This window comes from Eupeodes corollae, chromosome 2, assembly GCF_945859685.1.
Source record: "Eupeodes corollae chromosome 2, idEupCoro1.1, whole genome shotgun sequence".
Classification (NCBI taxonomy): Eukaryota; Metazoa; Arthropoda; class Insecta; order Diptera; family Syrphidae; genus Eupeodes; species Eupeodes corollae.
Window position 1 is genome coordinate 88421591 of NC_079148.1, and position 16324 is coordinate 88437914.

Below are 16324 nucleotides of genomic sequence, written 5' to 3' on the forward strand. Positions count from 1 at the left end.
AGGTCTTTGATTCAATCCCTGTCTATTCCATTTTCACGAGTACTGCCTCTTGCGAGTAATTGACAAATCCTCCAAAAATATTTTTCGCCATGAGGAGTGCTTTCTCAAATAAGCCGTTTAGATTCGACTCAAAACTGTAGTTGCTCTCCATCCCTTACAACATTATTTGAACACAGTCCTAGTTCTCCACGGACTGTTGCACCAACTTATTTGTTTATTTCAATATAAAAACTAAGTCATGAAGATAAATTTGGTATTAAACAAAACACAGAATTAGGTTTTCAAACTTATCCAAAATATTAACTTCCCACAACTAAATCCTAGATTCGATACTAACTGGTATTACTCGTACAAATCCTGAATGTACATATGTGCAAATTTAATACTAACGACTTACTCACTTAAATTCTTGATTAAAGAAATCATTAACAACGCAAGATAATCTTACCATCCCACAGTCGTTGATATGAACCACACAACGGGACCAATATTCACTCTAAGACATCACAGTCTATAAGATTTGTCATAAAATTCGTTGCCTTGTATATGTCCATATAAGGCAACTAAAATCTTATCTTCAGATCACAATGAAGTTGATGGGATTGGTAATCTTGAAATCCATGTCCTTAAACCGCTTGTTGCTTCATCATCTGCCCATCGCATATTATAATTATCTAAGCAGCTTTATACAAATTTAGTCAGCCGTGCAGTCCAAAATCCTTAAACATGTTTAAAAGAACCGAAACCCATCTTGTCTTGTACCCGTACCTTACCTACCTACCCAATCTGAGAACAAGGTCTTTCATAATAAATAGCTAGTTTAAATTTTTGTGTAGTAACACAATAAAATCCAGAGCAGATGGATGTTCTAGATAATAGAAAAGTAACGTACTCAATTTCAATGGGTGCTGTAACAATCGCTGTAACATCCGCTTTAAAACTATGCATACCAACCAAAAACTTATTCAACATGATGATATTCCAGTTTTATACATATTTTGTATACTTTTATTTAAATATTATTGTTCCCAATTCTATTGACATCAAAATCCCAGCTGAAATACATCATACAACATAGCATATGATAACAAGTTGACCATGGACTATCAACTATCAACCATTGGACGGGCAGCTTCATTGAACTCTTGGCCTAGGACTCTTTGCTTTATTCAAACCTACCGGTTTTTTCGGTTGGCACATTTGCATGTGCTCTTTGAAAACGATTGTTTAATGTATTCTAAAAGCCTGAGAACAGTTTTTGCGAGTTACTTGAATTAAAAATCCGTGAAACCGAAACTGGACCACCCCAGTGCGGACAACCTCAAATGTCAAATCCCATAAACAATTTGCCTACGAAATTACCTCTTAAAAAAATCTTTCAATCCTGTTACCATGAGTCCATCGGGATCAGCTCACCCCACAAATCAGGAGTCAGAGAGGTTTTCTGTACCCACAAAACTTTTTGTACCAGGGTCGAGAATTTTGAGAATTTTGTACATGAAAAGTGTACATATATGTACATACGTCCCCTTGCATTAGTCTTTTCAAAGAATTTCAAACGGATTTTCAGTTAATAACAAAGGTGGTATTATGTACCTAATCACCTATATACGAGTACACTTCGATAACGTCCTGGTAGTTTATATCAAGATTAACTACTTACTTAAACTATTTGGAATTATTTATGTATTGGTTATTTATATAATTCTTATATTGTTCCCATAGGTAAAAGTACCAAATATACTTCTGCTAAGCTCGTTTTATGTTCTCAGGGTTTTTGACGTACCTACATTAGGCATAAGTGATGTGAAAAGTGGCGCTAAAAAGGCAGAAGTTTAAGTGTCCTAGATCAAAATTGTATGATTAGCCACAGCGAAATCATGATTTTTTCATACAAAAAAAAATGGCTAAGCCCCATCAAAGAAAGTGTTAAATAGCTAACTCTTGTAGAATTATTAAGGTGTTAATAGGACAAACCGAATAGACTATATGGAGTGGGATTCCTATAATTAAACATTGAAAGAAACACATTTTAGACAAGATAATTTTCTCAATTAGTCTTGACATACAAAATACAAAAATGGCCATAATCCAAACATACGCAACAAGAGCTAATACAACTGACGAAGAACTTGAAACCTTTTACAAAAATTTAGAGCAGGTTTATGAAGAAACAAATACTGAAATAATGTATGCAAAACTTGGGACATTGAGTGAAAGAGAAGACCACCTTTTTTAAATTTTGGACATTGAGTAATAATCGTGGGATAGAGCTTATTTAACGGAAATTATACGATCCTATAATAAAACTCTGAAGAATAAAATAGACGAATGACAATATTCATATGACATTATAACGACTACTGCAAAACACTTATGGGCCTTGCACATGAGAGCGAACAACGAATGAACGAACGGACGAACTAACGAGATTTTACACATTTCAAAAAGTCAATTTAAAACAAAAACACATTTAAATTATAAGAAACCAATTGGCACTAATGTTAGGATAATAAAATTTGCATTTTGTTCCCTAAAACAAGACAATTTTGTAAAAACAATTTAGTAGTAACGAATTGCAGTGTGGTTGCTACGAACTGTTAAACTCTATTCGCGTTCCACATACCATCCACACTGCAACGGATAAATTAACGCTCAACTTAACCTCAAAATTATTCCACTCTTGTTTTGTTTGTTGAAAACGGTAATAATAATTTGACAATTCGTCGCTGTTTGCGAATAGAAATAAAGCTCATGTGAAATAAAAGTCAAAATATGCGAACATCCACAGTTCGCAGTTCGTTGGTCATATGCAAGATGCTTTATGGAGCCAAGTTGAAGGAAAACTGACAGTATATCAAGTGAAATAAAAAAACTCATCAACCGACGAGAAATTCTTAGACAAATAAACAATCCTACAAAAACAGAAACAAATTGACAGATTTTAAGACAAATTATCAAGAACAAAACAAAAGAGGATGTGCAAAAATTTGACGAAAAAAAAATAAAAGAAATTCTTAGGAAATATATAATAAAAAGCAAACAACTTCATTAGCAATGAAAAGGAATAGATATAGTATCATGGAAACAATAAACTAAAATCTAAAACCAAGATCAAACGAAACAGCTTCGAATTTCATTGAATCACTATTGAATTCAAACAATGACATTGCCTTGCAATTTGACCATTTTAACGAAACTGACGTATCATCTTCGATTAATAGTTTAAAAACTGAACAAAAAATGGAGGCAGTGATGGAATCGAATCTGAAATGCTAAAATATGACAAGCAAGCTCTGACACCAGTAATAACAAAACTTTTTGATTCTTTACTGACCCACCAAAGAATACTTAGACATTGGTGACAAAGTCTTCACAAGAAGAGAAACAAAAATCACATGAAAAGTTACAAACCTGTAAGCCTTATATCGAAAATCCACAAACTTAAAACTGTGCAAGCAAGGACCCAACAATGAATGACAATCAAGCAGTATTCAGAGAAGGCTTTTCAACTACTGACTATCTTCGGACAAAAGCTAATTAAAAAACAAACTTTATTCCAAAAACCAATTTGCTTCTATGTTCTCGACTTCGTAAAACTTGTTGACAGCACTAAGGAATCAAAAAATTTAACCTACCTTTATCACGACGTTCAAAAACTTATACAAGAATAACACCGCTAAAGTAAAAACAGAAGAAATAGGAAAAAAAATTCCTTTAAATGGAGGAGTTCGACAAGGTGACCTCATGTCACCGCTACTGTTTTCTGCCGTACTAGAAGATATTTTTCAAAGACTAGAATGGAAAAATAAATATGGTATAAAATAAATGAGGACTAATTAAACAATCTAGGATTGCGATTTGTTGTTCTTATTTTAGATTCAGCAGCACAGATACAGACAATGATGAATCGACTCTCTTAGACTTGTAGACAAGATGCACTGATTTAAACTTGACCGTAAAAGTACACATCTTATTGGAAAATAGTAATAAAAGAAGCTAGGATGTGGTCCACACTGATAACTTTCCATTCCTGGTGTCGATTCGTCTTGCTTAAAACTTTAACAAAATATTTGTAAAAATATTGTGTGTGAGACATGTAAATAATTTGAAGCCAATATCTTTTTTGTACATCTAAAGGCCCAACTATAATAGGCATAAGCTAGCATATGCGCGCATAAGTAAATGTGGGAATACAAGAATCTCAATTCGAGTGAACACAATGGAGTCTAGCTCCGTTTCGTTCAATTTTTCTCAGTTTCGTGGACTTAAGCAAACTTAAGCAAGAGCGGTCCTAGTCGCTCGCCTCATAAGTAAAATCTGACATGTAGATACGTGAAACTTAAGTGAATTTTCGTTGGGTTTTTGACATAAGCTTATGTTTGCTTATGCCTATTATAGTTGGGCCTTAACACTCGAGTCAAAAACCATTGCTTCTCCGTTTTCTTGTTGTCTTAGTAAGTTTTTGTATTTTGTCAAAAAAAGTTGTCAGTTGAATTTTTCTAAGAAATTAACTAAAAATTGCATATGATGAAATAGGTTGATTTCATTATCTATATTTCTGTTTAGTAGATTTTTAGTCAAAATCAGATTTTTACTAATTTTAGTAGCATATCTTGAAAGTCTTTCTTATTTCTTACACAAACAAATACAAATTGTTTTTTTTTTTTTGAGTCACCAATTTTTAGTAATATTTTTTTTAGGTTTTTATTTTTTGTAAAAAAAACTGTCAATTCGATTTTTTAAAAACGTCATTTTTAGTTGCATAAAATAAATTTGGAGATAAAACTATTTGTTTCCGTAAAATATTCGAGGTGACAGTAATTTTGTTTTAAATTTTTTTGGTGTATACAAATTTAACTAGTTTTTTTATTACGTCACAATAGATAATATAAAATTTAATTAAAGTCACTAGCGTTACTGGTTTGTGAAATATTTTAGGTTAACCAAAATGTTCTCTTTTTTTAAATCGCTATGGCTAAAAAAAAACAACTACTCAATTTTCTTGAACATCCTTTCTGGCTCTTTTTGCATTATTATCTCTATAACTAAATTTATTTGAAGTCAATATCTTCACTGGTTCTGGATATGGACGACGAACAAAGCTTCCCGAAAGTACGGACATACGGACGTACGAGTTTGGCATTACTTACGGTGTTCAACGCCAAATGTCATTTCGCTTGTGTGGAATGCATCCATTTATCGACATTTGTCGTTATACAGTTATTTTCTGTATTGCGTTAAGTGCCTTGCACATGAGAGCGAACAACGAATGAACGATGGACGAAAAAACGGGATTTTACACATTTCAAAAAGTCAATTTAAAACAAAAACACATTTAAATTATAAAAAACCACTAATGTTAGGATAATAAAATTTGCATTTTGTTCTCTAAAATAAAAAATGTTTGTAAGAAAAATTTGGTAGTAACGAATTGCACTAAGGTTGCTACGAACTGTCAAACTCTATTCGCGTCCCACATACCATCCACACTGCTACGAATAAATCGTTCGCGCAGTTCTCAAAATATTATACAACTCTTGTTTTGTTTTTGTTTTTTGTTTTTGTGTGAAAGATCATGGTTGAGGAAAATATGGAGAAAAGGGAAAATCAATTCGTAGCTGGCTGCGAATAGATATAAAGCCTATTTGAAAGAAAAGTCAAAATATGTGAACATGCACAGTGCGCAGTTCGTAGTTCGTAGCTCATGGGCAGGATGCTTTAGTCGTCGTGGATCATATGGAGGGAATTGAAAGAATGGCAAAAAGTTTTATGAGAGAAGTCTGCATAAGTCACAAACAAAAAGTCGACTGTTACTTCTTGGCCAAGGAATTAAATATATAGATAGTATTGGACCACCAACATGACATAAAGTAAAAAAATTGTTAAATTTTTATGAAAATATGTAAAAAAAAACATTTTTAATGCTTATTTTTTTATTTAATGTTTAGAAAAAAAGAAACCTATCATTTTGCTGCTCATAAACTATTTTCCTTCCCATCCACACCAGTCCACGATGTCACCGCTTCTAAATCGCCTTCAAATGATGGTGACTTCCACTGAAATGTCTGAAATTCTGCATCATGAACAAAATTGGCCAAACCATACATTTTTAAGAAGTTCTGTTTGTGAAAGCATTTCCATACAATTTTTGGAATCTAAATTTAAATAAACTCAATTTTCTTCACTTAATAAAGGAACTTTTAGATACTTAAACGGCTGCATATTGATTTAAAAATTTCAATTAGTAATTTATTTGCCAAAATTCTTATATTATGTGTTGAGTTTGGAATTTAGATTTGTAATGTGTTGAGTGCAATTTAATTTTAAAACTTTACTAACTTGATAATTTGTTTGAATATTAGAATTTATTTTATTATTACAAAGTTTCTAAAAATTAAACCAAGTAAGGGTTGTTTAAATTGTTTAATACTTTTGTTTTATGTCCTCTTAAGTAATAACCTCTGTAAATCTGAAATTAGTAGTAGGTATTAGACACATAGCATTAGTGCAGCCTAATTAGTTAGAAAGGAGGTGTCCCAAACATCTAGCGATATTTTTGGTGAAGTCCATCGCATATGCAAATTAATAGGTTAGAGATGCACATACCGTTCAGTTCCATTGATGCTAGCGCCACTCATAAACAGTGGCAAGAGGGATAAAAAGGCGTTTGAACTATCAAGTTTAATACTCTTACTTGGTCTCATCATATATAAACATCAAAGAGTTCATGAAATAAAGAAACCGTGAAACTATCAGGCAAGTTTGAATTTTCAGCGATCTGCCTTTCTCATTAGAGCCAAATGTGGGAGTTTCATTGTGGAGGAATTCTTTATGGCTGAAACACAAACACGTTTCAGCTTCGGCTTGACCTGACGTTTACGAGTTCAGTCATAGGAATTCAATGCATGCTATCACAATAAAGCTTCGACCTCACTTTTCGTTTGACAATCGTAAGGAAAAGAACGTAATGTTACTCCAAACGGAAGCTCTAGATTCAAATTTGCTGAAAAATTGCTTTGTCTGTCAGCTCCACAACTATAAAAAAATCAACAAAAAAATACATTTCCTTTTGGACTGATTACCATTGGTTATTATAAAAATGTCATTCAAAGCAACCTCGAAGCAGGCCCTTCGTAACGCACACGACGCCGAAGCTGAAGTGTGTTTGTGTTTCAGCCATTATGTATTTTTCGATATCGCCTGCCTTTGGAACAAGCCGGCGGACTCTGCTCTACAATCTTTTTGCTGTTTAGATCTTGTTTAAATTTGAGTCTGATACTTTTAAAAATGTTTGGGATAAAAGTTTTCCTTCCCAAAAGAATCATACTAATCATGATACCAGCATATCTAAATATTGTCGGCTTAATTTTGTTTCATAATTATAATAATATGCCAAAGACACAGTGTGAGTATTGGCAAAAGAAGGAAGGGTCGGATAGGAGGTGTCGGTGTACATTAATTTTGAGTTTCTGAACATGGCAATGATAGGGAAAGGTAGAGCGTGGCAAGGCATTCCACATTCGCGGAGTACGGCTAACAAATGAATCTAGTACTCTATATTACGGTCGAAGTTTGGTTCAAGGGTAAACTGATTTGCATTCCTAAAAGCGCGAATATTACGGTTCAATTGTTTAGGGCAGGAATGGAACTGTCTATATTTCTAGAACGATGTAATCGACTTGATGATGCTAATTTCACCAATCATTTTAAAATTCTGTCCAAGAGGCTTAAATAAGTTACTGTAGCACCAGCCCAGAGATGGGAGCTATACAAGTTTTGGACGCACATACATATATATGTACATAGGTTTTGTAGAATGTAGCCTGAGCAGACGGCGAGAAAAATGCCTTGCATCGTCTCAAAAAACCTAGACAATTTGGGGCATTTTTGGCAACCAATGGTGAATTGGTGCAAATTCCAAAGATATCGAGATTCGCAGATTCGTTGATGCAAGTGCCACACATAGATATAGTGGCAAGGAGGGTATATCCCGCTTTAACGATCCAAAACAGCATTGGGGTTTCAAAGCATTAAATTCCAAACAGTTTATTATTCCCACTCGTACAGAGGTGTGTAGATTGGAATTTAATGAACTTATCCGAAAAGGAGGGTTGTGACGTTGTGAGTCTGGGAACGAATATGAAAAGCTAGGAATGCTATTGTCAGTGAAACAATTAATTGGATTAGAAAACGCAGACAGGAGATCAATTATAAAAATGACGAAAAGGGTCGGAGACAAAACGGAGCCTTGGGGCACACCGCACCATTAATAATATGATGCGAATGGATCATGTTATGTTTAGTAGATTGATAATAAAATCAATACGTTTATTTGATTTTAAAGTATTGACGTATTCAAATTTTGAACACAAACTTGGAATCGCCGGCTGTCCGCTTAGGTGCCGTTTAATAGTTTGAATCAACATCAATTTGTATACGATAAACTTCAAGCCATTTAAAATCCCATCATAAGTCAATTAACTAGAAAAAAGTACAAACATATGTATGTATTTTCTTAATCTCAATAGCCTAGTACTTTCAGAAAAATATGTTATTCACTTCAAAAAGGGGTTGAATCAGAAGTGTATTGCTTAGGGTAACATTAAATTTTTGTGGGTCACATTTTTTGCACAACTTATTCGGTTTCAAAGGGGACTTTTTGCAGAAAATCTTTTACGAACACTGAAATAGGATCGCAGGGAATTATAAAAAGTAGGTATAAGAACCCAAACACCTAAACAGTTAAAATGTCTACAGTTAGGAATCATATCCGTGTGTGTATACGAGTCTATATCCTCTACAAGAGAAACACGAAATATGAGGCAGACGGCCTATGTTCAAAGGCGTCCAATCCTACAAGCGCATTTGAAAATTATTTAATATTAGATCATTATGTTTCGCCGCTGAACAGTACAAGCTGGTGATCCTTAACAATCTAAATGCAGCTGTTTGTAGAACCAGAACTTTTGATTGGCTTTGTTTGCCAAAATCTAGACATATGTGTACTCATTCAAAATGCCATTGGTTAGAGGAAAAAAGTTTAGTTGTTCATTAAATGTGATAGATTGATATCTATCTATGTAGGTACTTCAAATGCAGTTAATATTCAAATAAAATCTAGAATACAAATAAAATACCTACATACATATGTCCTAGAATTGAGACTTTTTGTCTTGAGTGTGTTATTTTGTTATCGTCTAGTTCACTATATTATTTCAAAAATGTACCCATAATATAGTTACATAATGGAGTAATAAAGTTTATAAAAATAGCCACATTTAGGACAAACTTAGGTTTTTGACGCAGAAGATTTTAACATTATTTCGATTTTTGGAATCACAAAATATGTACTCCTAATATTTCTTTCGTAATTTGACGAAGTTGAACTCTGATAACGACTTTATCCTATTACTGGGCCCAGTGCATTCACTAATGTAAAATTAATCAAAATCATTGATCAGGTTTTCGAAAAACTTGTGATTGGTATAATGTGCAAGAGGCGATCCAATTCCCCCGTTTAAGAGGGGTTTAGAGAAAAATAACGGTAACACTTATAGAGTAAGTAATGATTTAAAAAGCCATAAACCCTTTCTTTAATTTTATTGTCTAATGGAAAATACATTGAATGTCAAATCGAATCTCAATTTGTTAGTACACGCACTGATGCCTTCCAGGTGGTGTGGTAAGCGCCTTACCAGTTGCCAACATATGTAAAATGGACTTGACAACTTTTTTTTAAATAAAACACAAACCATTTGAGATATTTTATAAACTTTATTATCGGCTTGAAGTACAATCAAAAAAATTATGAATGGAACTCAATTTGAAAATGTTGGGCTTACTAAATAAATTGTCAATGACAGTTTAATGAATAGTAAAAGGGTGCTTTCAGATGTATTGTTTTATATTATTTAAACCACATTGAAAGGAGATATTAAAATACACATAGGGGTGGTTCACACTACACTTTTAAACATGTGTAGTTATACTCTAGCACCTCGTAGTATGGTCCGGAATGGACTAGCTGAAGAGTTTGTATTGTTCATAGCCAAAGTTTGTGGTCTTAGAAAATCAATGGTTTTATCATTTTTTTAAAAACTCGATTTAAGAAAAAATGTACAATTCTTCATACAAAAATCAAATTATATGAAATAATATATGAAATATATACCATAAGTAATAGCCTGCTTTGAATGTTGGTTTAAGCCATTACAAGCACTCCCAAGGGGATTGCGGATATCAGTAGCCCTAAATTCAAATCAAAGAACATATTCTAAACATGTTCTACTATTAATTATTAAGCCTAGTACATAAGCCTAGTACATACTTCTTCGTGAAGTGAACGTTCGCCAGTGGAGAAAGTGAACTTTTGACATTGCTCACTGGTACACACTTGTGAGTACACGTTGTGAACATGAACAAACCAAATGTCAAAGCTTCACCAACAGTTCCCGTACATTTTGCACGTGAATTGCCCGTGAACGAAAACTCTCCACTTTGTTCTCCACTCAGCTTCACGAGCAAGTTCACGGGTGAACCAAAAACTGAAATTTGTATGGGTTCACGAGATGGTTCACAAGTATGTACTAGGCTATACTTGTGAACCATCTCGTGAACCCATACAAATTTCAGTTTTTGGTTCACCCGTGAACTTGCTCGTGAAGCTGAGTGGAGAACAAAGTGGAGAGTTTTCGTTCACGGGCAATTCACGTGCAAAATGTACGGGAACTGTTGGTGAAGCTTTGACATTTGGTTTGTTCATGTTCACAACGTGTACTCACAAGTGTGTACCAGTGAGCAATGTCAAAAGTTCACTTTCTCCATTGGCGAACGTTCACTTCACGAGGAAGTATGTACTAGGCTTTAATGCAAACACATTTTTGAAAAGTCTACACGGAACTCCCTGATTTATTAATAGAAATGCATGGAAAGTTTAATTACCGATCAAGTTGGGATCAAACAAATGGTGGGTTAGGTTAGGTTATAGTGGATGTCCACGACGTCATCCATAGCGACAACCTCCAGCTTCGCACCTGGCCAAACTTCACCTAACCGGCTGACAGCGAGCTTGTATAGGTCACAAGACCATAATTTTGACATGGCCTTGATGTCAATCCCCATCGCTTATGGAAGGAAGTGGTAATGGAAGCTCCCTCAAAATGCTCAAAAAGCTACCCGAGAACTTAACCTTGACCAATTGCCAACGATCAGCCGATATTGTGCCATCATCATCGCTCCTGTCAATAGCCGCAACCACGACTTTGCCCTTCGCGACGTCACTGAAACTGGGTTGTTTCTTGATGGGATTGAGGGGAGTGCTGGTGTTGTGCACCCGAGGTAGTTTTGGTTTGGGTACGGCCCCCTCAAGAGACCTTTCTCTACGCCTAGTAGAGTCCTTACTGGTCCTTGTTGTAGCAAGTATGCTTTTAGCCCATTCCACGCTAGCGGTTTGCTGCGGTGTCCTCTCAGCCTCCGATGATGCACCAGAGGCCTTTAAGATTTTCGCCGCTTGCAGCCTTTGTCTATAAAGGCTTTTTGAGAGTTTTCCATTTCTGGATGTACTCTCATAAGTAGTGGTAGGGCAATTTATCACAACCATGTCACTACTGAAATTAGGTATCGCTACCTTCATATTCTCGTTGCTATCAACAGCAGAGGAGGGTCCATGGTTAGCCACTACTCCCTTCTCTGTGTTGGCCGTAGGAGATACGGCAGCAGGCTTTGACACCAAGCTGCCGCCCGGTCCTGAAGAGATGCCAGTCTCATCGTTTTTTTCATTTTTGTTTTGTTTTTGTACATCTTGGTCCCATGAGATGCGAAGAAAAGAGGTCCGTCTGCACAGAGATTCGCATGTACAGATAAGGCTAGTGAATTCGGAGGTCACCAGGTATCCGGATACTCCGTTAGAGACTGGGCTATTTTAGAATTGGGCCCCAGCCAGGCTGATCATCGACACGGGTCGTTTAACACCTTAGATCCAGCCCAATAAAGATGAGAGGTGGTTGGGGAAGAAGAGATAGGGTAAGGAGTCACTTGATGTTAAGAACATCATTCTAATATGTAAGGAAATGGTTAGTATCGGTAAACAGCAATTGAGCTAGGTTACCTAGGGTGGGAAGGATAACCGGAGACAGGAGCCCTATCTAGCTTTTTCGCTATTACAACGTGGGAGGTGGGATGGGAGTTGGTGACACAAGCATTGGCTTGTATGCCTTGTTTATGTGGGAAGGGGTGATGATTCTGGAAAGGTGGAGGGATAAGAACGTCCTTTAATTTCAGGAATCATCTGGAGAAATTTCTCGAAAATCAATGATCTTACTCAGCTTCAGCCTTATGTTGTTGTTCGTCATCACCACCTGCCAATAATTCACGTCAGCAAAATATCGCATATTAAAGCAAAGCAAAGCCAATGCACTCGATATCACGACATCGACATGAATTATTGTTTTGTTTATTTCCAGCTCATACACTATCAATAGTATTGACGGATATTACTACCGATAAAAGTTAAAGTAGAATCTTACTACGGGGGTTTTTGACATTTTCACGAGTCTCCAATGGATCTTATGTGATTTCGTTCTCAAAAGTTGGTGCGATTGATATTGCATTTGTATCTCGATCGATGTGTTCATTGAGAAGTTGTGCATTTGGAATCATGTGTTTTCCATTGGCGAAAAAAATCAATCTGTTACCGTCAATATTATTTAGTTCTGTTTATGAAAATGGACTAACTGGGCTTATTTTGCAAGAGAAAACAATAGAAAAGATAAATAAGTTTTGCTATAAATGTTTATCTCAGTTTAGTCTACGAACAAATCCAATTCTTGAAGTTTTTATTTTATGTCAAATTGTTTGGTTAAAACTCTGAAATCGACTATCACCTTACACAGACGTATTTTCTTGATTTTGACTAAACTATTGAAAAATCAGCTTACCCGCTCAAATATAAGAACTGGACTACTGTGGATCGTTTTTTTGGCAATTTCTCATTGTACTATATATGGAATACCAAAAAAACACGGCTTATGATAAAATATCTATATAAAACATTTGTGAACACTTTAAGCTTCCAAACAAGGGATTGAGAAAACTTTAGAATAGTTTATTCTGAAGTTAAGTAAACCCGTGATAGCTTGATGTTTTTGTTAATAAGGGTAGGTCAGTTGGTTTAAATGTTAACATGGATTTAATGTAGACGGCCGTTAAATAAATTATCGAAACCTAGTAGGTAGTAACCTAGGTTTGTACTTGTTGTTCGCATGTCGTTTAAATTTTTAGTTGTTGAAACGAGTTGTCTATAAAAAGTGAAATTGAAGTTTGTGAGTATTTTTGAGCTTAAATAAAGTTGATTATTTTGAAAACTTAAGTATTATTTTCTTGTTATAAAGGGGCGGATAGATGTTTAAATGGAACAAAACAAGTTTGTGAGGAATAGGACATCATTCAAATGCCCGCCTCGGCTTCTTACGGTGGTACGGATCCGACTGGTCCAATTTTTAATTACTCTTCCGCATAGATCCGACTGAATTTGAGCGATGGTCTATGTTATGTTCACCTTTAAGGCATCGGTCGATTTTGGTTTATTTGCAAAGACCTGCAACTTCAAGAAACTCTACAGGAAAAAGTCTAGCGGGTTCAAATTGCCTGACCTTGGTGGCCAAATTACATCAAACCTGCGAGAAATAACTTAACCTCAAATCGTTCATGCATAATGTCAATTGTGGCGTTTACATTGTGGCACGTAACGCCGTCCTGGTGGAACCACATGTCGTCTAGGTCTATATTGTTCAATTTCCACACCAAAAGGTAACTTTTTGAGAATGCATTATCACCTGGTGGACCTGACGTGGGTTTGTGTCGTCCCATATATGTGCAATTTTGCTTGTTAACATAGCAGTTTATCCAAAAATACGCCTCGTCACTATAGATAATTTTCGCCCAAATTAGGGGTCCTCTTCCAAACGATTCGAAGCCCAGTCCGCGAACAAGCGGCGTTGTATGTGTATGAACGTTGAGCTCCTGGGTCAGTTGGATCTTGTACGTGTGTAGGCCCAAGTCCCGACGCATAATTCGCCCAGTTGAAGTCTGCCAAAGGACGAGTTCTTTGGCACGGCGAGGAATTGAATGTCTTCGGTTCTGCTGTACACTTTCTTCCGATCTTGCATTCCCTGAACGTACGGGTGTTGGCTGATTGTTTACTGCACGGGTCGTCTCAAATTCGGCGACCAAACGTTGAACGAACAAACTTTTTGATAATAAAGTTTTATTATCGGGAGTTGTGTAACTTCCCATGATGATTGGGCATAAACAACTGAATAATAAACAAAAGATTTGACGGATATCACCAAAACAAAATGGCCACCATGAGGCGCCAAAATCTACCTAATAATAATTTTTAAAGATGCTGCTGTCCAGATGGAAATCTGAAGCTGGTTTTCCGGGAACAGTATACACGGCCTCTTAAAATGGATGGATCGAGGAACCAAAGTTTTTCAATTGTTTTAATTGATGGCTTTATTCTTTTTGTAAAAAATATTCATGGTGGAGTAGAGTTTCAAGATCAAGCAACATTTTTCGTATACTATGGTCATTGCAGTCACATAAGCGTCCAAATAGTTTATAAAGCCTCGCCGAATAATGTTGTGTTAATGCGCCTACCTAGTCCTCAAACTGATAATGGAACCACTGGAGTACTGGACATATGCGTATTTAGACCAGTAAAAACCTTTTGGGGAAAAAATTTAGCTTTTGAGAAATCGCAAATTAATAAAGGTTGTATGCGTCCCAAAAAATACATAGATGTTTTTGAAACTTATTGGGAAAACCTGGAAAGATCCTATGATCGCTGCCAAAATAATATCCTTATTTTTCAACGGAATTAATCCTGTTGATCGAAGTAAGTTTCCATGAAAACGAGTTTCCACCAGAAGCTCTGGAAAGGTAACGGTCAAATTTGAATAATGAGTTTGGACAAACAACCCTAAAATATGAAAGAAGGCACAAAAACGATATGAATTGAATATAGCAAATTCCATTAAAACACTTAGTGAACTGCAACCTGTTATGGAGTCTACAGCACCTTTATTTTGCCTCCGAATTCTCAATTACAAGCAATCAAACCACCTCTCAAAGAGAAAGCTTATGACTTATGTTGAGGTTCTTACATCGCAAAGTGTTCTTAATCGACTTTAAGAAGCTGAAGATCTTAAGAAAGCACGACAAACACCCAAACACAAGCCTAGGAGGAAAAAGACTGTTCAAAACCAACGTTCTATAAAAAAAAAGACACATTATATCGAGTTCTGAGAAATCAGAAAATGAGAAAAAACATCGAATACGATGAGGACAGCCCATGGAATAAGAAGTTTGAATACGACGGTGTCCACGAGCAATTATAACCTGTTGGTGCCAAAACACTCAATATTAAGGTCCCTTTCCAATGTTAACATTGCGGTAACCAACCTTTCAAGTGAATAGTCAAATTAAATGTGTCTCTGTTAACTTTAACCCCATAGGTCCTAGTACTTAGGGAACAGAAGTTACTTGTCCGCATTTGCACCTGAATTTTTTAAATGATGAGGGAAATGTTAACACTACTCAAAAAAATGTTTTTGTGTTTTTATGCATTTATTTACACATAACAAGCAGAGTATTAGATTTCAAAAGTTAAACAAAATTAAATTTAATACTCTTATATTTTCTGAAAAACAATATTTTTCTAAAAAATGCAAAAACTGTCCACATCTACCCCCAAACGACCCTAACTGACTCTGTACTATTTATATTCGACTTTAAATAGCTTATATTCACCTCGTTTTGGTAGGGTGAACATAAAATATATTCGAGAATCGAAATATCCACTCCATATGAACATAATGAAATTTATATCTATTCTCCTAATACTCTTGCATACTTTCCGAAACTAAAGCGTTTTAATAAACGTCAATGAAGGCACGAGTATGATAATTGTTAATGGATTTCTGTAGAGGGGACAAATAGAAGCATTTTTGACGCATTTGTTTTTTTAAAATTGTTTGATTATATTCTGAATTGGCTTAACTTTTTTGATTGTCTTAATCTTTTTTTATGAACAATGAAAATTTGGTGTTTTTATGTTGTTTAGTTTATGAGAAAATTCAAATGTTCACTTGAATTTTAACCTCGTTTACTTAAATAAAACACTAGAACTTAAAATAACGGCATTAAAACATCGTATTAACATACAAGGATTCAGGTAAAAAACATTGTTTTCCAAGATCATCTAAAAAACCATCTAAATACCATATTTATCTTCGTTATGATTATTGCATAGTTCAATTAA